This window comes from Falco biarmicus, chromosome 10 (genome assembly GCF_023638135.1).
Source record: "Falco biarmicus isolate bFalBia1 chromosome 10, bFalBia1.pri, whole genome shotgun sequence".
Taxonomy (NCBI): domain Eukaryota; kingdom Metazoa; phylum Chordata; class Aves; order Falconiformes; family Falconidae; genus Falco; species Falco biarmicus.
The window spans coordinates 21,189,176-21,213,645 of record NC_079297.1 but is presented as its reverse complement, the minus strand read 5'-3'; the positions used below and the strand labels follow the sequence as shown (position 1 = coordinate 21,213,645).

At 38.9% G+C, this 24,470-nt stretch overlaps 1 long non-coding RNA gene across 1 annotated transcript in view; it reads left to right on the top strand.

The window, feature by feature from the left end:
- Positions 1-23,543, top strand: part of LOC130156581 (uncharacterized) — a 55,889-nt gene extending 32,346 nt beyond the window's left edge. The window contains exons 6-10 of the long non-coding RNA XR_008824479.1: positions 7,383-7,454; positions 7,847-7,938; positions 10,447-10,533; positions 20,321-20,388; positions 21,950-23,543. This is a non-coding gene — a long non-coding RNA (uncharacterized LOC130156581). The remainder of the gene's footprint in view (positions 1-7,382; positions 7,455-7,846; positions 7,939-10,446; positions 10,534-20,320; positions 20,389-21,949) is intronic.
- The last annotated feature ends 927 nt before the right edge of the window (positions 23,544-24,470 follow it).

Here is a 24,470-nt window from a genome sequence, read left to right as displayed (position 1 = left end):
AGTGAGGAGCGTATCATAGCTTTATGATCACTCATCAGCTTTGGGGAGCCTGTGAATTGAAAGGCCCTCAGACTGGCCAAGGTTGAAAGGTTGAGGCTATAACCAGACTTTTTGTTCCTGAGACGGCCAGAGCCATTACTGAACAACAGACAACTGTGAATAGATGATGGGCATCTTTGCTTTGTTGCTGCTCCCTGGTTTAAGGATACTCTTGTCCTCCTGCTGCCCCTTCTATATTTGACAAGTTTGCTTTCAGCAGATATGACAGGCACTGGTGGGGGTCACTGGCCCAGTTCCACATTTCCACACTTGGCTTGCTCCAAGTTCACTGGCCTGAACTAATGTCTCCAATGGAGGTCGTACTACTGAACATTATGAGTTTTTATATATTAAACATGCATTAGTGGTTTTACCCTGCTTATCTGACAGCTGTAGAAAAATAAAGAAAATTCAGTTTGAACTTTAGAAAGCAGGGCTTAATTTATGTCCACTACTTTTGTTCCTCATTTTCTTTTTCATTTGCCAATTGCAAAGCTCAAGGGAGATAATAAAATGGAGGAGCTGCTACTTTATACTTCCACGTGCTTCCTAGTGCCTGTGCCTTACTGGGTGAGCTAAATCTGAAACTAGGAAAAGAGTTTTCAGATGGAAATTTGATTAAACAATGCAATCATCTGTCCCACAATCTGTTTTTTTATAAGGAAAGTATTTTTTTTTTCCAGGGGGAATTTTCTTTCAGAGGGTTTTGTATGAAAAGGCAGACGTCATGAATACTGATGGGAAGGGTTCAGTGTTTTGTTATTTCTGTATAACAAAGACAAAATGCTTTAATAAAATCAGAAAACACAGATGTTACTTTGAGTATATTTTGCATCTTCTACTTTTTCTTTTTTTCTTTTTTTTTTTTTTTTGGTTAAAGTTGGGAACAATCCCTCCCTCAGACTGACAATAGCAGCTCATGACAGACAAAATTAGCAACTGGAAACTTAGCCAAAAGTTTAGGCTTTTTAGTTTGTTGTTATTGTTTGGGATTTTCTTAGATGGTGAAAGGCATGCTTGAAGGAAGAAGCATGGATGAAATGAAAGCCCTTGTTTCTCACTCTCAGTATAGTTTGACTGGATTTTAGGTTTTATAAACAGTTTAATATGGGAAAATACACAACTCTTTGTTTAGAAATTAGCCTATTGTGTCTTTCTCTTTTTTGTGTGTGAGGACTTTAGAGGGAAGTTCATATACATGAACTTTATATATATATTGATAATATATACTTTTCATGCTCATTTAAAGACATTATATTTTTATTGAAAAAACAGCCACATGTGATTGTCTGTGCAAAAGCAACACCTATTAATTTCTCCGAAGTAACGTCTGTTTCTATGGAGGAAGCAAGAGATGACTGGAGATACCTTGTCACCCACACTCACAACTGAATAATGAGCAAAGTAAATTAATTTCATTCCTGTTTGCTCAGTCATTTTGAGATGTCGTGGTTGTCTTACGTTCTGTGTATTTTGCAGTGGCAAAGATGTCTACTAGAACCTTTGCAGGGTCCAGAAGAAATCTTCCGGCGTGATAGTGTGTCTCTTTGCCCTCAGTGCTTGCTGTTTTTCTCCCCGCTCGCAGAGCTGGACACTCCCAGGGTTGCCTTTGGAGTGCCTGGAGTCGGGAGGGAGCCTGGTTGGGGATGACCTCCAAGGCCACCTGGTTGTAGAAGCCTCACTCTGTCCAGGACCGTGAAACTATATCTGAGTTTACAGTTTGTATGATGATTAAATGCTTCTGAACACAGCGGAGGAGGAAATCTGCAGAACATAGCTCTCTGTAAGATCTAGCACAGATAGATCAGTGCTAGCCTTGTGGGGGAAATGTCATGTGCTTGGTTTTCGTCTGCTTTTGATGCATCTTGATCTCTGTATCAATGGGGCTATACTTTTAGAGCAATGGCTACTTCAGAGTGGTCTCTAGGTACCTCGCTGCTGAGGTATGTTTTACTCTAAGAAACGAAGATTTGAGATTCTCTGTTCAAGCAGTGATGTATTTAGAGTCATGATTTTGCAGTTTTTCTGGGTTTGCCACAGGTATGTTTTCTCCTTTGTTCAAGCCTCCTGGGAATTTTCTAATGAAATGTGCTTTCCCAGGATTGCTGGGTGGTCAGTCATTGCCTGTCCAACATATTTTTATATGGATCGCTCGCTTCTGCTGTCTTTTGTTCTTTCAGTGTATGACCTCTTCAGAGAACGTGCCTCTGGATTCATACTGCATTTAAGAAATTGAGCGGGATAGTAGGAATTGGGAGATTTGGCTCCTATTTTTTGAATTATGTGTGTCATGTGTCATGAAAATATTCATTAAGTATATGGCAATGGAAGGGAGCACCTTGGAATAATTATAGCTTTAGTACAGGACAGCAATAACACTTGCTGAATTGCACATATGTGAATAAGAAGTGATGTTGTGATGAGAAGGGAGCACAGGGCAGGAGTGGAAACACCACTGTCCTCATTCCATGTAAAAAGATAAACCAACATCATATTCTTATGCCAAACTGTCTAGCATGTAAACATTCTTTCTCAAAGGAGGTACATTAACTGGGATATATATAAATCAACAAAAATAACTAGACCTGATTTCAAAGCATGTTCCCTGCAATGCTGCGTGATCTCTGGTGTGCAACTGCTGGATTAACATGAGGTTACTTGCAGTGGTAGAAAATATATCTTCTGGGTCTACCTGTACATACTATATTTAGTGAAGAATCATTGTAAAAAGGAAAAATGACTGCAAATTCTGATACTAGTGACATTTCTTTATTTCAGTAACTTTTTTATTTTTCCACTTTAGGGAAACTTGTTCCCAAACTAGTTGTGTAGCATTGCTTCATATGTAAGTGTTTTGATTGCCTACCTCTATTAGTGCTGCTGATGCAGGAGAATTCTAGCTGATGAAATCTTTCTTTTTCCAGGTATTAATTTAACTTTTGATATGCAGAATCACATTAGAGACCACAGACTTAACTGTGAAAATGAGGGAACTAGTGAGCTGCTGTGTGACCCATATCCATGGCTGGAAAACTGAATTCTCAAGGAATGGCCTTTTTTCCCGTGCCTCTGAGAGGATTTGGAACAGGCTTATCCACAGAAGAGCTGAATTTAGGGGTGGTAGAGGGAGAGAAGGGGGCCTTGGTGGAAATGCAAGGTAAGGAAAAGACATTTTAGCGCAGGGAAGCATCCTGTATGTAGAAAGTATAGTACTAGGTACTGTGAGAAACTCAGTACAGAGGTTTCTGGCTTTTCACATGGCGTGTTTGTAATAAAGACCATTCCCTATCATTTCCATGTGGAAGCATTACTTCACACTTGCAACTGCACAAGAGCAAATGGAGCAGAAGAGCCTAATTAAAGTTACAGGGACTTCTTTATAACAGAGCAAATGTTAGTTTAATTATACAGTTACAAGTCACAATGACATCGGAGCAGACGCCCCAAGTTTTATACATTTTTGGCAAACTAAGTGGGAAACTATGTGCTGAAGTGAGGTCAACAGATGGAGGAAGAGAGGTACAGGAGGGGAAGAAAGCTACACACCCATGTACGGAACCAAAAAAGCCCCCCAAACCCCAGTCAAACAAACAAAAAGAACTAAAGAGACAAATCTTGGAAGAAACAGATTTTTAAACAAAGTTTGCCAAATAAGCAAACTTTTTTCCCCGAGAGCAGATGCAAAGTGCCTTTTCAGTTCATTTTGGATAGAAATAAGTGAACACATGCTGTGCTTTAATAAATCTTGGCACAACCACAATAGGGAAACTCAGACCTTGATGAACAATTCTGTGTTGGAGTTTGGTGATGCTCACCAAGCCCCTTTGTGTTCTTCCCTCTCCTTTTCTGCTTTGGAAAAAAAAATATTAGTAATCTGCAGAAGTCAGTTTCCTCCATTCTACGCGAGGACACCACCGGGGCAGGTAGACTATCTTTAAAACATCTAGAGAGTCTGTAGTAGTTTGAAATCTGCTCTTTTGAACATGGGGCTGGGAGTCAGAACTGAAGAGTTGAAAATCCAAACCCTCTCGTGCTAAATGGTTCTGCTAACTGACCTTGGGCAAAAGTTAGTGAAGCTTGTATTTTCAAAATCCTTACCTAACCCTTCTTAAATTCCTTCTCAGGAAATCAACTTCTAAATTTCCTTCTTAAATTCCTTCAGCTGCAAAGTAATCTGGTTTTCATAAAACCAAGGCATTGATGCAAACCTCTGTGAATCTTTGGTTCCCTTTTGTGAAATGGGATAATACAGTTGCTAACACTTTATTCCACTTCTATTTTGGGTTATTATTTTATTTGCTTTGAAAAAGCATGGTGATGTTTCATAACAAGTTTGCATAACCATGTAGTGTTCTGTCTCTGGATTTGCTATCAACTCCTCTCAACCTCCCAGTATTGTGCTGTCTGTTGTTTATTTTGGGGTTTTTTTTATGATTTTTTTTAAGACAAGGATAAGGAGTGAAAGCTCTGTCAAAACCAGTGGAAACAATCCTGGTCTTTTAAGAGAATTGGGATTTCATCTCAAATATTTTTATTTGCCTAACACCCTTGGATAATTCATGATAATAATAATAAAAGGGTATCGTACTCTGATCCCTGCCAAGCATTATGGGTAAAGACTTAATACATTTGATAGATCTAGAGTATGCTTATTGTTAGCTATTATAACTGTATCTAACAAGGACAGAGTGCACAGGGGAATATTATCCTGACTGCAGGTGTGTTGACATTGGTGGGCTTTATGACACATCACACGTTTATGCAAAGACCTAAAATTCAGTAGAACACACAGTTGGCAGATTCCTGCCAGTCCGTTTTTCTGGGCTGCCATAACCTTTTTGGAGAACAGTTTTAACACGCAGAATAGGTTTAACGTTTAAATTTCATTACGCTTCCAACAGCTGGATTTTGTACAAGTCTGGTGTTACATGAATCAAAGCTATCAAGATCACAGACAGTGCAAACAGGGAACGTCTGACACGTGAACCTGCCAGGTGTGCTACTCTACTTTCCAGAAGAAGCTTGCAAAATTCTGGCTATTGTATGTCTCCGTACTTTGCAACTTCCTGAGGCCAGCCTTGTAGGTAATACTGAAAGAGGAGTTGCCTTGGTTGAAGGGAGAGTTTTTTTCTGAGTTAAATGTTCTGCTTTGCTGTATGGTCGTGGCTTACCTTTTTCTTAATACTATTTTTGTATGAGATCATAGTTTACTCTGTTCAAATACCTATGGAAAATGTTCAGACACCTCTTTTGGAGCAACTTGGAACACCTTTGTTGATGTCAATGGTCACACTCCTTGGAGATGAATGCTTTGAACTAGATGTACAAAAAGTATCTGTGCTGCAGGCACTGTGGCACAGACAGAATATACTCCAAAACGGAACTTATTTTTCCAGCCCCAGAATCCTTGGAAAGCTTCATGAAATTCATGTCTTTGGAAACTGTTTGGTTAATATGCACTGTAAAGTTACCAGCCTGAACTTGTGTCATGGAAAGACTGATCTTCTCACTTAGTGTAGGTAACTGAACCTCCCTCCTTTTGTTCCTGTAGATTGAATTGGTCTTGAGCCTTTGTCTCCGCCGAGTACACAAAGCACCTAACGGTGTATGTGATGGCAGGCTTAAAATACAGCATTTTCTTGAATCACAATAGTGCCAGGACCTTGATGAGAACAGAGAGGAAAAAATGCCTCTTGGTTTCTCCCGATGTTGAAGCTGACGCAGTGCACACATGAATTGTGAATCTGCATGTGTGAAATGATTATTAAATTGTGACAGAGAATAGGGGAAGACATGAAATCATCTGGAGGCTGTTTAGGGTTAGAAGCAAAGTCAGATATAATTTGAGAGGCCTGTGCTCGTTTCATTCCTTTTTAGTTGGAAAATGGTAATAATCATAAATTACTCTTTGCAAGCAGAAAAATGCCTCCACTACAGTCTTGGGTACTCACATTAGACCCTGTGTTTCTGAAGTGGCCCTTGCCCCTCATAAATTTCCTCCTGAGATTAGGCACAAACAAGATAATTACTCATTTCTAGGCCAAAAATAGGTGAATTGACTGGGACTTAAAATATTTGTTTAATTAATAGATTGAATCAACAGGAATTAAATACTTCCTTGTCTGACTGTGATCTCTTTGTGTTGGGTGAAAAAGCCAGTATATCTACCTATGCGGAATACTTGTAACCTGGAATGAGTTTTCTATATTTGGGAATTATCTGTTTAATGCAGGTAACTGCTTGTTTGGGTTTCATTGAAAGGGTTCATTTAAGACTAGTTTTCATGCTGGGTTTTAGGCATACTGACATAGAGGTCAGATATTCGTTCCCGTGAAATAATGGCAACTGATGGAGTTAAAGACAAACTTGATTTGCCTGTTATAGAAAAGTAGGAAGAGGTACAGTCTGTTCATCACAGTATTTGTTCAATATGCCAAATTATCTTTTAGCGAAACTCACATATTTCATCAAATGTGCTGAACGTTTGGGATTAAATGTGATTTTGAGCTCTTCCTCACACCTCTCACATTGTATTGAACCTCCTTGCTTTCACTTCAAGACAGTCCAAAGAGAGACACCTGTCAGTTTTTCTTCTGGAATGTGGTGGAAATACCCTGCAGACAGCACTTACCAAGGTAGCTCTTGCACTAGTGGGACACTGGGTGTGAGCAAATTTGCAAGGTGGCACTATTTATGGAGTACTGACTCAACTTCGTTGTTCAGAACACTTTAACTTCCGAGATCTTAGGTGAATAATACTGCCAGGTGCTTTCTTGCCCAGTTGGGGCTGGTTTTTTGTTGTTTATTTTTAAACACACACACGCGCAGAGCTCTATTGGGAAACTATTCCGGTTTTACTAATTTGTGTTCATAATGAACAAATGGGCACAGAAGGATGTTGACAGGGATCTAGAACACAGTTCTGATAGTTATGAGGAGTATCTCACCATATTGTGGGAAGTCAATCAAAACTGGATTTGGGAAGGAAAAATTCTGGTGCGTTTTTGACCAATGTCTGGAAACCTTCAATCTATGATGATGTAAGTCACAACTAACAGGCTGGTCCTGGATGTAGAACACTGGTTGCCATTTTGTGTGCTTATTCAGTCTCTGGAAAAATCTGGGCCTCATGAGTAGTGAGAGAAATGTTCTTAATTTTGCTTTTGGGATATTACTTCTTTAGAGAAGATGATGCATTTTGTCGTTTACCGTGTTCCCATGACTCAGAACTTCCTCCTGCACTTTCTGGTTGTGATGCTTGCTGTGACTTGCGAATAGAGGGATTTGCCATTCTGTGTTCTGCTGGTGATGAACAATGTTCTTTGCTTCTCGTTTGTCCACAGCTGAGCTGGGCAGAAATGGACGCAGTTTCAGAGATGGTTTTAAAAAGCACTCGGGCTGTGGCAGCGCTATAGGTAAGTTATGTTTTTATTTACGTGCTTATGATAGTTATGTCTGGGAAAACTTGTAGGGCTTGCCAGATACTCTGCTACCCAGTAGCTATTCTATCTTTCCACCAATAGTTTTCAGACTTCTGCCAAGTTGTTTCTCTTTTGTTATGAAAGAGATAAAAATAAAATGGGCTGGACCTTGATCAAGGAATGATTTTAGATACAGCTTGGCAGCAGCAGCAGACCCTCAGCAACATTTTCCATTGTACAGTCACTCTTTTTTCTTAACTGGGCAGTATGATAAATTGCTAATTTCAGGTCAGGCAGCTTAAAGTGCAGAACAAAAACAATGACACCATGGAAAATAAAAAGGGTGTCCAGCGTATTGAGTTTAAATTTAAGCCTGTCTCTCTCAGGAAGCGGGCTTTAGCAACAAAGATGGAAACACGCCTCAGAGGAATGGCTGAAGTGTAATGAACAGGGTTATCTTTTAAATCCACCGGGGAAAGTGAGTTAAATCCTTTTTTCTGAAAAATGGATGAACGAAACCTGATTTTTCTTCAGCTCACCTCCTTCATATAGAAATAATTCTGTGTCTGATTCACTACTTTTTTCTTTCAAGTTCACCAAGTCTCTCTGTTCTATTTTTAAGAGATAACTTGGCAGCAGTAAAAATTAATTGCCTCTTTATATGTCTCTTGGTCATACAGAATAAAAGATGTTAGAAATGGTCACAAAATGGTTGGTCTTCTGGTCTATACAAGCCTGTACTGATATTAGGAAATACTTCAGAAATGCTTGTTGGGCATTTACCAGCATTTTCAGAAGTATCTAAACAAGTTAGGTGCTTAGATCCCACGCAAAATAATAGGATTTAGGACTCTCTTGATAACTTCAGATATCCAAATACCTATAGAAATTGAACTGGTAGGTTTTAACACACTAAAATCAATGGCAGCTAAGTACTGAGTGTTGCAAAATCTTTTTAAAATATGATTCTGGGCTCTTTAGTCTCCCTTGAATGTGAGATTGAGCTGTTTAATCATTTAAATCAACGTAAATTCTTAACATTTTCTGTGTCCTCTTCCCAAGGGAGGTATCAGCACTGTTTCAAAGATTTCATTGTCATGTCAGTGTTTGATGCATGAACGCTATCCATCTGTGTTCAGTATATTGCATTATTTATCCTTGGTGCTTTTACCCTTTGAATATAAGGAGATGTGGTTACATTGCTGATTGTTTTAAAAGATATGAAAATAATATAAATACCTAAATAATAAGGAATTTATTGAATCTAAGTATGTAAATTTAGTAATTGAGACCTCTCATATCAAACTGGCTTAGTTATGATTTTTGTTGCACGGCTGTGAACAATTTCCAGTGAGACAAGATTTTCTTGGTGGTGAAATGTATGAAAGGTGAATACAAAATTCAGATGTTAATATATGACGGCCCTGTGGTGGCTGTAAAATCCCTGCTCCGTAGGGTGATAAAATGCCTTCTTCCTGCCTGGGTAAGTATCAAAAAGTCTTTGTCCTTTTTTCTACATTTTATCCCATGGCAAACTCATGTCTAAATTACTGTTCATACGGAGATTTTCTAGGTTTTTGGTTCTAATTGAATAACAGAGTTTTAGACAATTTCCCAGACTTATGAGTTAGAGTGACCATCTGTGGGGCTGAAAGTCATTAACTTTCCATGGTCACTTCCATTGTCTTCCTTTTAGGCTACCCATAAGGATTCCAGTTAGCAGCCAAGTGTAACGATGGGTTGGGTTTTTGTGTCAGGGCAACACCTGTCCATTAGGAAGAAAACTGAGGCTTTCCACTTTTTTCAAGTAGATCAGTGAAGGACTGTCGGTTGGGAACATTTGGTCACTAGCAATCTGCTGCAGGCTGCTTCAAATCCATGACTCCAAACTGGAAGATGGTGTTGCCTGATGAACCTGCTTCTTCAGGGCAGACAGTTCAGGCTACAACATATTTTTTTTTTGGTAGGTCATGAAATCACACTTGTGTAACTTCAGGTATGTTTGGCTATAGTTTTAATGAGCTTTCTACGGAATTCTCACCTACACATAACTGAACTTTTTTTATTGAGCACATACCTGGTGTGGAATCAGGGTGTCATCAAGCATAATATGGACCAAAATTATTATTTCATTACAAAGAGATTCTACCTCTAGCTTTATTAATTGAAGTCGTAATTAACTGGCAAATTCAAAGTGGAAGAGAACTTCATTTTTTGTGCGCTTTGCATTCGCATTTCCTATTAAAAAGTCATTTGTTTTTCTGTTTATGGTCAGACACACATTTTGTGTTTGGTACCTGTATTGCTGATCAATCTTTCCTCAGGAGTTGGTGTGTCACTGAATTTCAGCTGCATTAATGAATTCTTATAACAGATTAATCCTCCTGTATATTTTACTTGATTGTTCTTATCTTTACTTTTGTCCTAAAATGTTGCTCAGTGTCCTGTGTTTATAAGAGCTGTATTCTACTGCTGTGACATCTGCATTTCAGGAACAGGATTTCCTGTTCTTTCTCATGTATGATTTCCACAGTGGGCTTGAAATAAGAGAAATACAATTGCCTTTTTTTGTTGTTGTTCTACAGTATATACATGATTATAAGTGCTCTATGGAAACAATACAAAGCCTTTTTCTCTGCCCAAAGGACTTTTCATCATTTTTTAAAAGTAATGTAGCAAGTGGAATGAATCAAAAACTAGTATGGAAAGCACAGAGATGAAATACTCTGTAGCAATTATTTCCTTTGACCCATTTGGAAATTTGACTCCAACAGAAAGTTTTTTGCAGCAGTAATTATTATTGCTCAACAACTCTTGTGGATGTTGTGGAAATAATGATTGAAGTAAGAAAAAGGTTGTGGGGTTTTTAGGCAACAAAAATGAAAAAGTAGAAAAACAATAGAGCCCTAATTTATCAAATTGGCTTTGTACGTGCCTGTCTTTTAGATGTTTGACTGAACTAATGAATATTTTCTGTGAGTTTCAGAAAGTTACACCTGTGTTACCTGTGTTAAAGACCCTTCCTTGGTGAAAATATGTTCCCCTGTGGTACAAAGGCTGTGACAGGAGTAAGGTACTATCGTTCGTTATTATCACAACCTGCACACAGAAAAGAGAAAGAAAAGTTACAATTGGAGACTGACTTATTTCTTTCAGCTTGCAGTTGGTCTGATTTTTTTTCAAGGTCCCTCATGATAGACTGCCACTCTGTCATGTTAAAATATGAAAGTGATGCTTTTTTGAATGATCAGCTTCTCAAAGTGGCTACCATAATTTTGTGACAGGTGCTTTGAAATCTTTTCTGGCTGAGATTGGAAGAAATCAAACTTAAAAATTCAGAAGAAATGAAACTGAGATTTGATTCAACTTGTTTGGTTTTGGAACCAAAAGCAACTGCCCATGCTTTAATACTTTTCTCCCTTGTTCCAACTGTAACTTGTGGTAATTTGTCTCTGAAGTCACTCATTTACTATGGTGCACATTATTTGACCCGTAATGCCAGCATAAGATAGGCAATGAAAGGTTTCTTAATTTTGCAGTGTCTTCAGCCTTCTGTTGTTACAAGGCATCAAGTTCCTTTCCATCTTTCCATTTTATTATTTTCTCTCTCTTTTTTTTTTATTCATGCTTGCTGTCTTTTGGCAAACAGGTTTGCATTTCCTTCTCTTTTTTAGAATTTGTGGCCATATAAGTTATCAACTATAAAAAGGCAAGAGCAGGAAAACTTGTCCTTGACATACCCAGTGGAATTAAAAAAAAAAAAAAAAAAAAAAAAGGCAAACCATTTCCTATTACTTTGTTCTGTTGGTAATTGCTGTAGGAGGTTGCCAAAAGGAACAGTGTCTGTCTTCAGGTCAGGATGGTAAACTGCGGTGTCCTGCCACACTAAAGAAAATACAGTTCTTGTTTCCTGCAGGGTGAGGTGGAACGGATGCAACTCTGACGGCTAACCTTGTGAGCAGGGTTAACTGCAGGAGGGGATGCAAGGTCTGTGTCGAAAGTGAATGAGTACAGCAACCAAGAGAGAACAGCAGGGTGAAGAGTAGCCCACTGGGTTCAAAAGAGGCTCTCTGTAGCTTGTAGTACTGTTTCACAATTTAGAGATTTGCAATTTAAAGCTTTTGGTCTGGACTAGTTGTCTAATACCGTGTGTCGCTCTGAGTGGGGAAGAAGTGACAGAATCACTGTTAAAGGGTCAGTAATAAATGCAGCAACTTGCAAATACCTCAGATGTTTATTGTTGGATAAAGGGATCGTCCTTTAGAAACACTTCTTCCCTTCATTGTCTGTACAGAATACCTACCTGGTGGGTCTGAGCTTTTTGGCTAAGGTATAGAGTATTTAAAACGTGGTCAGACACATTTCATTCTCTCCCTTTTCCCCACTCTGTGCAATGTCGAGTACTGACATTTAGCTGCGAGTAAAATGCTTAGTTACTACACACAGTAATGCTTGCTCTATTCTTAGGAATTTTGATATAGCATTGCAGGAATTTGGATCATAGGCATGGAGGGGATTGCTTTGTGTTAATTGCCCTAAAACACAGAGCAAAACCATGGTTCCTGCTTTAAAGAACTTCCAGCAGAGTATGAGATTGTTAGTGGGTGCAGCCTGGCCAGTGGATGACTACAAGCTGATGCAGAACAGAGAATAATTTCTTGTAAGATGAATTGATGAAATTCCCACCTGTTTTCTCTCTTCTGGGGATCTCATAGCTAGCCGCGTTGGTCTTGTATTTGGACATTTGAAGGCTTTGTGAATCCAGGGATTATTTTACTGTCTGTATAACCCTGTTGCAGGGCTGATGACAACCCCTCAGATGTCTGTCAGGGTGTTCATGAGGGGTTTCTGCTGGCTGACTTTAATTTGAAAGTCCTGTCCTGCTTCTAGAAGGTATTGGCTTGTTCATCCTGGAGTGCAAGGTAGCTTTTTAATCTGTTTTAGAATAAGTAATGCTTTCAGGTGCTAGGAAAAAACTGTTTACCCATCTATCATTAAATTAATATTATATTTATGGAGGTTTTTTTTTAATAGGATTGTTAAAATAGAATTATGTGAGGCATCTCATGGCCACTGCTTTCCTTAAATTGTACTTGAACCTTAGGAATTAGCTGGGAACCCTATTTCACCAGAAATTCCCACACTCAGTGAATTTTTCTGAACTGCAGATTTGTAATGTATGACTGTTACTACTGGAAGTTAGGAATAACTAATATTGATACCAAATATTGCACATTATATATCAAGATTCAATATTTATCATCTAATACTATAAAAATATTGACTTGTCTAGATGCTTTTGGTTTAAGGAAATGGCTTACCATCTGTGAACTGGGTCTATTTTACTTTGGACCACAGCACATCGGCTGCTGTTTGGTTGAATGTTGTAAACGCAAGCGGTTCAAAACCTGGGAGTTAGACCTTCAGAAGGGATGTGACTGGCTTAGAAATAGCAAGCGTATGTTGTGAATCAGTTAGTTGTCTGGGTTTGAACTTTTATCGAGCTTTGAAACTTGTGAGGGGCAGTTATTTTACGACAAAAGACTGCTATCAGGACTATCAGAAAATACCAATAACGTCCAATACAGCTGTGAAAATTGATACCAGTTACAGTTCTGAATGACTTCTGCAGAAGCAGGATCCTTGGGAGGGGGTTACTCGGCTGACTAGGCTTACAAGAGTGGCTGTCTGGGAAAGGGTGACAAACTTGTGCCATCATTGCCATCTCTGCAAACTGCCCTGCTTGAGGGACAGGCAAAGTGACTGAATGTGACTGATTCTGCTTTCAGCTTAGCTGGAATGTTGACAGACTTCAGGGACAACACGGTCACACCACATACACCAGGAAAGCACGAAGCAAAATAAGTTTACCTTAATGCTTGGATAAAGATACCGGTAAATTGTGGGGCATTAAAGCAAGAGGGAGTGGGGAGAGGAGATAGCAACCTTCTCTCCTGCCTGGTTTATACAAGAAGTACTTCCTTTTGTGCTTCCCCATTTTCTTGGCACGTGAACTCAAGGCACTGTGTTTCAGTCTTATTTAATCGCTGCTAATGAGGAAATTGCTCTCTATTCTTCCAGTGCTTACACTGCATTTACGCTCAGGATACAGAGCATCCAGCTAATATTCCACGGTTGATTAGCCCGGTGCTGTTAAGGAAACACTTGAACTTGTTGGGTTACATCTCTTCCCTCTGGATGTAGGAGATCTGACCTGGGGAGTGACTGACTGCCTAAAGAAGTATAGTCTTAGGGCTGCTCTTTTTCATCCTAGAAACTGAGCAGCAGAAAACTCCAGACCCCTAGGTCCTTCTCTGGGTGCCTGAAAATACAGACTGAGATGCCTACAATGAATGGTGAACTTGGTGCTGTCTGCTTTGGAAAGATAATGTTATTTTTATACGCCAGCCATCCCTACAAGAAAGCTATGCTTGCCAGGCTTTTGTATATGGTTGTCTCATGGCTTCCTGGCAGTGTGGATAAAACTGAAGTGTCAGCCGTGCCTCCCTTGTTAGCAGGGTAAGGGAAAGAGAGGGACAGTGATGGATGCTGTTGGGATGAAGCAGCCTTCCACCAGCTGCTGCTGGCTCACACACATTCTTTCCCCCAGTGGCACTAACAGCTGGTTTGGCTTGCTGGGGCTGTGCTATCACAGAGGCATGGCCTTTCTGGTATTTCCTACCCTGTATTACATCTAGTAATAGCAACAATAGTACCAGCAGTATTAGTATTCATCTGTCCATAATCATGATAAGGAGAACAAAATAATTAAAATAATTTCAATCCAAAAAACTTAAGTACTTTTAATAAAATATTGTGCTGCTTTCTGTGAGTTGATAGTTTGAAATTTTCAAATATTTTGAGGCTTGTACTGGGTGTTTAAAGAAAATCAGTGCTTGAATAATAGGCTTGACAAAGTTTTTCTACAAGCTTTAGAAATAATGGAGTTGCCCCCTAGGCTGATTTTCTCTTGACGTGCAGCTGCCAGTCAGTAAGTATTCGTGAAGGTCCCATTTGGATGCTGGTTGTTACAGCTTGATTTGTGTGACATAAACAGGGAAAGCAAGACTCTTACTGTGGGTGTCCACTTTGATAGCACAGACCAAATGACCAAGTTTTTAAAGGAAGCAAAGAAACAAGCAAGCAGGTTTAATTTTTCCTTTTTCTTCTATCCTTATAGGTACCCGGGAGGTTAAACACGATTGCCATAAAGCTTGTAGAACTTCAGCAATGCGGACATTGGCAGTACAAATTATTAAAATGAATACAGCTAAGGCCTTGGTCTTCATATAAGAATTAAAAGATATTCCAAGGTTTATTGAATACATATCTTTGCTATAGAAAAATTTGCTAAACTAGTGACTATGCTGGCAGGTTTTTTTTCCCTGTGTTCTGAACACATCTTTGAAATGCTGGTTCACTTCAGGTAGGCCATTCAACACTCATGAAGTGGAAATGATTTTCAGATAGTTGATTCAGTGGCCGCTGAAGGGAGCAACTGTTAATTTAGGTCAGGCACGCGGAAGATGCAGTGGTTTGTAGCCTCTTATAAGCTTACAGGACCTTATGATAAATGTAGATACACTTTTAAAGATAATTCTCTGCCCATATTTCTTGGGTGGAGTTTTTTGCATAAATTGTTTTTTTCAATCACCCTTATGGTTAAAAGAGCTTAAGATTTCTCCATTTCAGTTCAGAAATGAGCAGAAAGATCTAGAGGTTTGGATGAGTGTATTGGCTCTGAGTTTAAACACAAGCTTAACTTCAAGCAGGGCAGCAGCCTCAGTGATAGCAGTAGGGTTACTCACGTGCCTGGATTTAAACAGGGCTCAGATGCTACAATGAATCTGAACGTTGGGCCAGAGATCTTGCGTATTAGAAAAGAAATGGGAATTTCCTGGCTGAGGTACTGTAAATTGAAGCTAAAATCCTACCACATTCCTTTTTAATAACACATACAATTACAGATTTTTAATCCGTTATGTATTTATTTTATTTTACTGGCCATGTTTTACTGAAGTCCAAGGCTGAATTCTGAAAGAAATAAAATTCTGCTTCCGTTGCCTGTTGCCATTAATTTAGGCGGTTATTTGTAGGTGTTGGGTACTAGAAGTGTGGCAACACTCTGGGTCTACAGTGGCTCCCCTGTGCTGGATCAAGTCTCTCTTTTTTTTTTTTTTCCTTTTTTTCTTTTTTTCCTCCTTTCACAACGGGTGAGATGTGTTTAATTTATTGTAGGAAACTCTTAAAGATGCAAGATCCTTTTTAGAGGCTTCTACAATAGCCGTGAAGCACTTATTTAATCCCATTGAATGGAGGCTAGATTTACTAGCTGGGCTAGACATGATTTTTGTTCAGGAGTCATCTCGGAGTACATCGAAGTTTAAAGATCTTTGCAGAAAACCCAAGGAGAAACAAAAGGAGTAAATTTTAAAAGGAACTTTGTCAAGGAGTTTTAGATGTTAAACAGATAGAAAAACCATGGTGGCTTGACTGAAATGAGTGTTGGGTTAGCAGAATCATTACTGATCCGGTGAGACATGCTAATGAGGCACTTTCAATGCGACTTTGATGGAAAAAGGGGCAATTTCATACCAAAGTGCAGCAAGGTTACTGAATCAAAGAAGGTACACTTCAGTTCTGCAAAAGGGGACAATGCTCCATTGTCAGAACCTTTTTCTTTTGACTTTAAACATGTTTTAACTACACTATTTACTAAATTGTACAATGTGGCTTGCCCACTGATTGAGAATTTATGACCAGAAACAAACCTGTTAGGGGAAAAAAGAAAAACTGAGTGTGATCCATACTGTAGCTGCATAAAATAGTTTGAATGAACTTAACCTGAGCACGGTGGGGGGTGCACAATATGGTTTTCAAGCCCAGGGGCCTAGGATCGGAGTTCAAATAGAATTTCGTCTTTCAATAACAATTTAAAAAAAGAAAAAAAAAAAAAAAAAGGGAGAGTGTTTGGGGACATCTGTGGCCTCTCAACCTGTGCTAATATAGATGTCTTAGTTTTGTCTTTAAAAGCCTGCTTCAGAATCATGCCTTGTCAACCCATCCAGCATGCAAAATTCCTCGGGTTGCATCATGCCTGCAATTCACAAACATCTTGTTTTACTTTCAGACATTACAGCCCCTTTGGTAAAAATAAAGACTAACAACATCAGTACTTGCTCTTGCTGCCACAAAAAAATAGTCACACAGATCTTTCGCTTCCATGAAGGAGAATTCAAGGCTCCTTTATGAGATTTATTGACCAGCTTTTGGGTGTGATTACTGCACACAAACACAACGCAATGGCCTAATTTCTGCCATACTATTTGTTAAAAGAATGGACAAAACTCAGTTGCAGCAAAGAACAGACTTTTTCCTCATCTAGTTTAGCAGAATTGCTCTGGATAAATTATAAAATGTGTTAACACTGTCTCAGCATAACCGAGCCGCAGCTCTAACAGTTGTAAGATATTTCAGTTATGGGCGTTTTTTAAAATTTCTTTTTAAACTGGAACCTGCCTGTGGCAATGTACTTATGATTTCTCGTCTTGTGAAAGGTTGCACAGCTGGGTTCTGAATTTAACCTCCAACTTTCATGGGTTCCCACAGGCGCTCCTAGTCAGAGTCAGAAACCACAGAACCAGCATAAAAGCAGAAAGGTCGCCAGAATGGAGAATCTTGACAGTTCCTTTCTCAGACCTCAAAATGGAATTTTTATGAGGTTTCAGAAGTTGTTTTAATTGTTCTCCATGTTTCTCTGTGTTTTATTGCTAAGCTTTTAGTTCATGTCTTGGTCTAAAAAAGACTCTCCCACTATAAATGTGCTCTTCGTACATCTCAAAATGAAAAATAAATGGTATCTCACTGAGGAGTCTTATTTTGTAAGGCCTTTCTGCAAGATTTTGGTACAGCACCTATATTAAGTGGGTAAGTTTTATTTGTCATTTGCAATGGAAAAAGGTCCATAATAAAAGTTATTAGATTCAGTGTCAGCTGGCAATGATGAGCTGTAGATCTACAAACTTCTATGATGCTGCAAACTCTGCTCTTGTGCTGACCCTGCATAGTGAACTTGACTTGGATTTTCACAGCATGTTTATATTTGGGGTTGGCAATTATTGATCCTAATATGCTTTTCAAGATCGCATCTAGATGCATGTAGGTTTGTTCAGTAAGAGTTTATCATTGCACAGTTTTGCACTATTTATACATATCCTGTGATGTATTTAATAGATGACTAGAATGAAAATTTTCAGGTTTTATGCATATACTTTTTAACGATGGAGAATGCAACTTTAGGTAATAATATTAAAAAATGAAAACTAGGTGGCAGTAATACCCAGCCGTACAGTCCTCCCTCTGATGAGATGTGATGACTCATAGTTTTCTGAGGAATTCTGGAGGTGCTGCAGCCCCATATTGAGTGGCCCAGCTACTAACGAACAGGAAAAGTACAGGGCCATTTAGTTACAGCCAATCCGCTTCTAAAAAGGAGTAACAAGAACTAAAGCGAATGTCATAGGAGAACTAATTAATGAAACTAAGTACATGTGTTAAAAGCGATTTGCTTCCAATGTGCACTGACAGACAAGGAGGAGCTGTGATTACTTCTGAAATTCTTGTTTCTTGTGGTTGTGGCCAGGGGCCAGCACATGTTCGAAAGTCCGTAAGCAGATTGCCGTTCACATCGATGGTTAGATGTAGCCTAGGGGATGGGTATTGCATTCACGGCAGAGTAAGCTAGAAGTAACATGACTAAAATCAGCGGAGTCGCTCTGTAGAAGGACTGCTGTTGGCTCTGATCTCAGGAGTTCACATTGAACATCCTCATGTATTTAGACGCATGGGCTGAGGCTGCAGTCCTAGAAGAACCAGACAACTGTAAGATTTATTGGCTGACTTCATTGTTTAAATGCAACATGCTTTCCTTAGCTTCATACAATTTAACTGCATGTGCAAAGAAGAATGCAATGTCCTTTTCTGGTCAGCTGAACTGCTTGTGTGGCAGAACTGGAGGGAAAGGTTTGGGGAGTCCTGCCTCTCGGATGTGGGTCTCTGTCTGACAGTGCTGGAAATAGGTTGTATTTGCTTTATTCTCATAAACTGTTTTCTTTGAAACTGGGTCACCTAAATATTCTCAGAACCATCTGAGCCATCACAAACTCATCTTACTTCAGCAGATATTGCAGAGATTTGTTCTGTATTACTTTTAAATTTACGTGGCTCTGTCTGACAAAGATATTTTAGTATCTGCTCCTTTTCCATCAAATAGTTCTGTACTTTGCTGGATCTTGCTGTGCAGTCTTAAACTCAGAATAATTCAGTGGCATTCCTGCCTGTAATATAATTAAAGTTCATGTGCTTTCTCTTAGGAGAAGTATTAAATATATTATAACTTCTTCTGTGCCACGTTTTGGCTCGGTCTAGGATGTATCAATGAGCTCAATGTCAACACCTGCTTTTTTGGGGTGAGAGTGGGGCGAGATATTTCACAATCCCGTTTCTGTTATTACTTCTGTCCTTCTGAAATGCGTGCAAGTAGAATACAATGAGGTTGCGCCGATCAGTTCTTGGAAAAAGGGGGTCTCTCACAGATTATCCAGAATATTCACAGAATACCTTTGCCCAAGCCCAGCAATCACAGAAAGGCAATTCATCTTAGCTGTAGGATTACTTGGTAGGTGGTGGGTGTGAGTCACTGGCAGACTTGCTAACTAATAGGTAACAATTAAAAGTAAGTTTTTTCCTTAAAACTAATAGTTCATTTTACTTTCTAAACAACTCTTGTTTTCACAGCCTCACTTTTCATTCTTCCTGACCCATTCTTGATTTGCATAAGTGATGCCTATCAACCCAGTTTTTCTAGTGCTTTATGAAAAATATGATAAGATTATTTTATTTGGTTTTTTTTAGTTTGGGTTTTTTTGGTTTTGGTTGGGTTTGGTTTTTCTTTTTTTGGTTTTTTGGGGGGTTTTTTTGGTTGGTTTTTTTTGCAAATGTTCGGATGTTTGTTATATTAGGAAACAAATCTTTACTCTTTTGTACCTGAGCCAAACTGACTCTAACCTTTCCCAAACTAGATCTCCTGCAGGGGTGGGAGGAGTTTTGACCTACTCTTAAGGACATGTAGAATAGGATATGCTTTGGGGTAATTTACTAATTCTGGCGACTGTGTAAGTAAGCACATCTGGGGTCCAGCATCAATCTCTGCCTGTCAGGAATATAGGCTCTCTTAAGCGATTATCCCCACTCTTGTAGGTATGTAGCCATCTATATGCACCTCACCACTGCAGCTGGGAGCTTGCTTATACATAGCAAAGCCATACCTGTGAATTTTTGTCTCTATATATTTTATAGGCTTAGAGTGCTCTTAATGACGGACTATAGGCTTTTTCTCGCTCTCCTGGAGGCTTAGAGGAAAAAAATTTCCATGCTGGTAGCACGGAGTCAAACCAAATCCATGCATTTATGGACCTTTGCCCCAGCAAGATTGCTGTGGTCTTTTGATGAACAGTGCTAAGGGCCTATTGGATGTGTTCCAAAAAGAAATTATTTCTGTAGAGTTATATTGTTGAGAGTTCCTGTTGCTTATAAGAATGCAATTTAAAACAAAAAATCAAGCTGTGATAGATATAGTTATCAGCAATACAGAAAAAATCTTAGCAATCGCTTTTATAGCAGCAGAGATCTGCTGAGGGTAATTATTATGTATTGCCTTAAACTGTAGCACACTTTACACTTTACAATCACATCATAAATACTAGGATATCTGTGATCTTTTTCATGCCTGTGACTCTGCTTTTGCTTTTATTTAGAGTGTTAACCAGATGACACTTCTGTCCCTTAATTTATTCTAACAGCTTCTCGAATGCCAAAGCTCCCGTTGAGAAGCCTTGTCTAAGGAAGGAAAAAATGAGCAAATCTCTGGGTGAGTTTACTGGATTGTGTTCTCTTCCACATTCTGTGCAATTATACCTTACAGAAGTCAATGTTAGGATTGCAGAATGTTGCATAGCAAAAGGCAACTGAAGATAATTCCTTATCCTTTCTGGGAAATACAGTAATATCCTTCATATTTACAGGAAACCAAAAGTAAATCATTAACTTAAAAAACTTGGAAGTGAAAATACTCTTTGGATCTATATAGGCTGAGGGACAAGAATCAGTATAAGTATGTAGGCAGGAAGATATTTTTCTGTGCACTATTTTCCCAGTTACCCTGCATAAATTAGTAAAGAAAGGTGTCTCTGTTTCAGGTAGTTGCACATGACTGAAGAAAAAATGAATATACTTGCCTTAAAATGTCTTGAGTTTTTGTATCTTCCAATGAGTTCAGAAAAATAACTTCCATGTCTAGAAGTCGAAGACTATTTTGCCTTTTATCTCAGTAGGGTCAGGATTGAACTCCAGCATTACATTTCCATAGTGGTTACTTGTGCATTACATCAAAAAGAAAACTTGAAGTTTTCCAGCAGAAGAAATATTTGTGCCTAAACTAATCTCTTTTTTGGTCTTCATTCTGTGAAAGATGTATCGCCATTTTTCATGTGCACACAAATCTTTAGGGTCCAGGAAAAGAGCACTTGAAATCTTTTTTCACATGCTGTGAATGGTACACGCTAATTGTGATGAATGGAGGTGGTAATTCCTATTTCTATTTGCAGAAACATTCATTGGCAAACTTTTAAACCCTCTTGTGCATGCAGAAAAATAAGCACATATTTACTACTGTAAACCTAAGTGTAGGTGTGTTTTAAGATAGTAATGTTTACAGGATTGAAAGCCTTAATCTAAATGTATACTGATTTTGCCATTGTCTTTATGAGAGTTTTTTATGTACAGAACTTTTCTCTAACTTTTCATTTAAAGCAGTATAATATTGATAATAATGCACATACATGGTTTTATACAATTGCGTAAGGCTTTCACACTAAATGATCTGAAAGACTTGTATGTGGAAGACTACCTTTACACAATAAGATGTCAGATGTGGGGAGCACTTCTCCGGGCAGCATTACATAGCTATTTCCCAATAGAGCATCTGGCCAGGATCCTTGGGTTAACTTCCCCATCTCCTGCGCAAACTATGAAGGCATCAGGTCTTAATGATTATGTGCAGGCAGGACACAGGATTGTTGTTCAGTCTGAAAGGGCTGCAGTCCTTGTAAGTAATAAAGGAGTAGCGGCAGTGAAGGCTGAACAGAGTCTGTGGCGTACAGTCTTTTTGTGGTCACTAAACAACTGCTGCCATCAACCTTTTTTCTTTTCAAAGTCCTAAACACAGGTATGGCATTAATGCAGATCTGAATTTCTACAGATCCAAATAAGCCCTGTCTAACGTATGTTCCCTTTTGCCTAGACTTATCTATACATGCCTAAAGAATCTTTATACTACAACAACTGTGGTATAAATACACTGTAGTGAGATGCACTGTGTTATGCCTGTCTATCTAACTTGATGAGCTTTCTTTTGTATTTAAATGCTACAGCCTGATCCTGAAAACCTTTCTCACTCCCACTGGAATCTGGATTTTCAGGCTAGAGGATTGCCTTAAAAAAAAGCTACAGGTAATACAGAGGAAGTCTTTCTGAGTCAATCCCTGTAGGAAATGTTTAAATGTTTGTGGGTTTTTTCTTTCTTTCTGGTGTGGGTTTTTTGGGGGTTTGGTTTTTGTGTGTTGGTTTTTTTTTCACATTTGGAATACTTACAGATTATTTTTTTTCCTTGCACTTAGATAACAAAATTAACAGTCTCATTTAGTTTTTAGTTCATATGTGCCAGCAAAAAGGCTGACCCTTGCAAGAGGTGTAATGGATTCAAAAGGCTTTAAAGCCTCTTTCATCATATTTCAATTAGTATATCATATGTTTTATGAAGTTTTCCAACAGAAAAATTATATGGAAACTATATAATATCTTTATTGGTTTCTTGAATGGTGTAGACAAAGTGTGTCACAGCTTTATTCTGTATTTCCCAGTGAACCTGATAACAATTGTCGCCTCTTAGCGCTGCCTATAGAACAGTATACAGGGATATGCCTTTCATTGATTTAGTTTTAAGCTACTGTACTTACACAAATATCTATTGAGTTCACTCATGTCAAATTTGTAATCTTATATTGTACCTCTTACACTGATTCTTTTATTGTGATAGCTGAATGCTGTCTTTGGGGACTGATCTGTGAATTGTGAGGATGTCTCCTATACAGAGCAGGAACAATGTGGAGCTTCATTATTCAGCCCTACCAAAGTGCTTCTGCTCTGGTCTAAATTAATCACCCTTAAAAATAAGAGGACGTAACCTTACCTAGTTATTCGTTAATGACTCGTAGTCCTTGCACATCAAGCTCTCACCAAATCCAGCAAGAGGACAGTTTGCAGCCTCTCTCAGACTGCATCTAATGTGACAAGAAAAATACAGAAGTGACAATAGTTCATGATGGGAAAGGTAGTAGAAGCATAAGAGGAAAACTCTGAATACATAAGAAGAAACTTTTGCGTGTTTGCCTGCTTGTTTTTACCCTATATCCAAAGCAAACTCAACTTAGCGTTTTCATAGAGACTCTCTTTCTTCTCTGACCTGATCAGAGATGGTAGGGAACAACAATCTCATCTGAAAACGTAGTATCCTGAGACTTCCATTTTGGCCTTTTTTCTGATGTTTGACAGTTTGGGTGATGATGCAAACTGATGAAGCATCTGCTCACGGTCTGCTTTGCTGTTGTCCTGCACTTTATGTCTGGTTTTCAAGGAAAATACAAGCTCTTATTCTTCACTGATAGTGCTCTGCACCCACTGTAACTGCTTGCTTCACATCTTCCTGATATGCAACATGTATGTATATGAATGACTGATCGCATCTTTCACTGCTGTGCTGCCTTATTCCTAAGGGTATCGAAAAGCTTTACAGTTTATAATAAAGCATATGCTGAGTGTCACTATCGCACGTGAGAGGCATTGGTCTAATTTTACAGATTATGATCTGGAGAAAATTCTGATAGAATTTGATCAGATTAGTAACGGGTTTTGAGGTTTCTGTAGAAAAAGAGAGGGATGTTTCTAGTAAGATGTTCCAAAATTGGTTGAAAAGACCCCCAGCACAATAAAATGGAAAATATTTTTTGTTAGACTACAGGTTGTCTTAATTCTTACTATAAGGTAATACATTTTTGCTGAAATGAAACAGACACAGACAAAAAGTCTTTCTAAAATACCGAGTTCTTATGAGGTTTTTTAGAAACCGCCAAGGACAGAATCAAAATCTTCCTCTCTTCTTATTTTTCTTGCATCAGGAAGAAATTCCTCTCTCTCTCATAATCCAACCAATCTACGTCTGTGAATACCTTTTTAGAGGTGGATGACTTTGATAAAGGACTCTGCCTTTGGAATATGATGCTCTGTGTATGTGATCACATTCGTCAGCAGTGCTGCTTCTGTACCTGCAGCCAAGCAGCCCTGGCCCATCTTGTCAGGAGTGTGCAGCCTCTACACCAGCCTGTAACTTCTATTCCTGGGCACCCTTGCTGCTTTGGGGTGGAGCAGAGGGCCTGGAACAGCAGGTCTCTGCCAGAGCTAATGTGGAAGCGAGTGCCTCTCCTGCCCACACACCTCTCCACTGTTCCTGCAGGTGGAAAGGCAGCCTGTATGGATTTACCTACACCTCGTTGCCTTGGAGAGTGAGGCGGGTGGGGGTGAAAGTAGCCACTGAGCAATGTTATTGCAATGACAGTTTTCTGCATAGTATTTCCCCTTCAGTGTCAATTTTCAAATGGAAAATATTTTATGTGCCACCACAAAACAGAGATACTGCACAGTTACAAAGCATTGCTCCTGAAAGCTGTCGAGAAATAAGTATATACATGAGGTTATTAAAATGGGGTTTGTATAAACCGCCCTCTCCTAGCAAACATTTCACTTCCTATAATTGTGTGCGCTTTTGTTTGAACTTATCAAATATGTGATTGTTCTCCTTCTCCTTCAGCGAGATAAGAAATCCACCCTCCAGATATG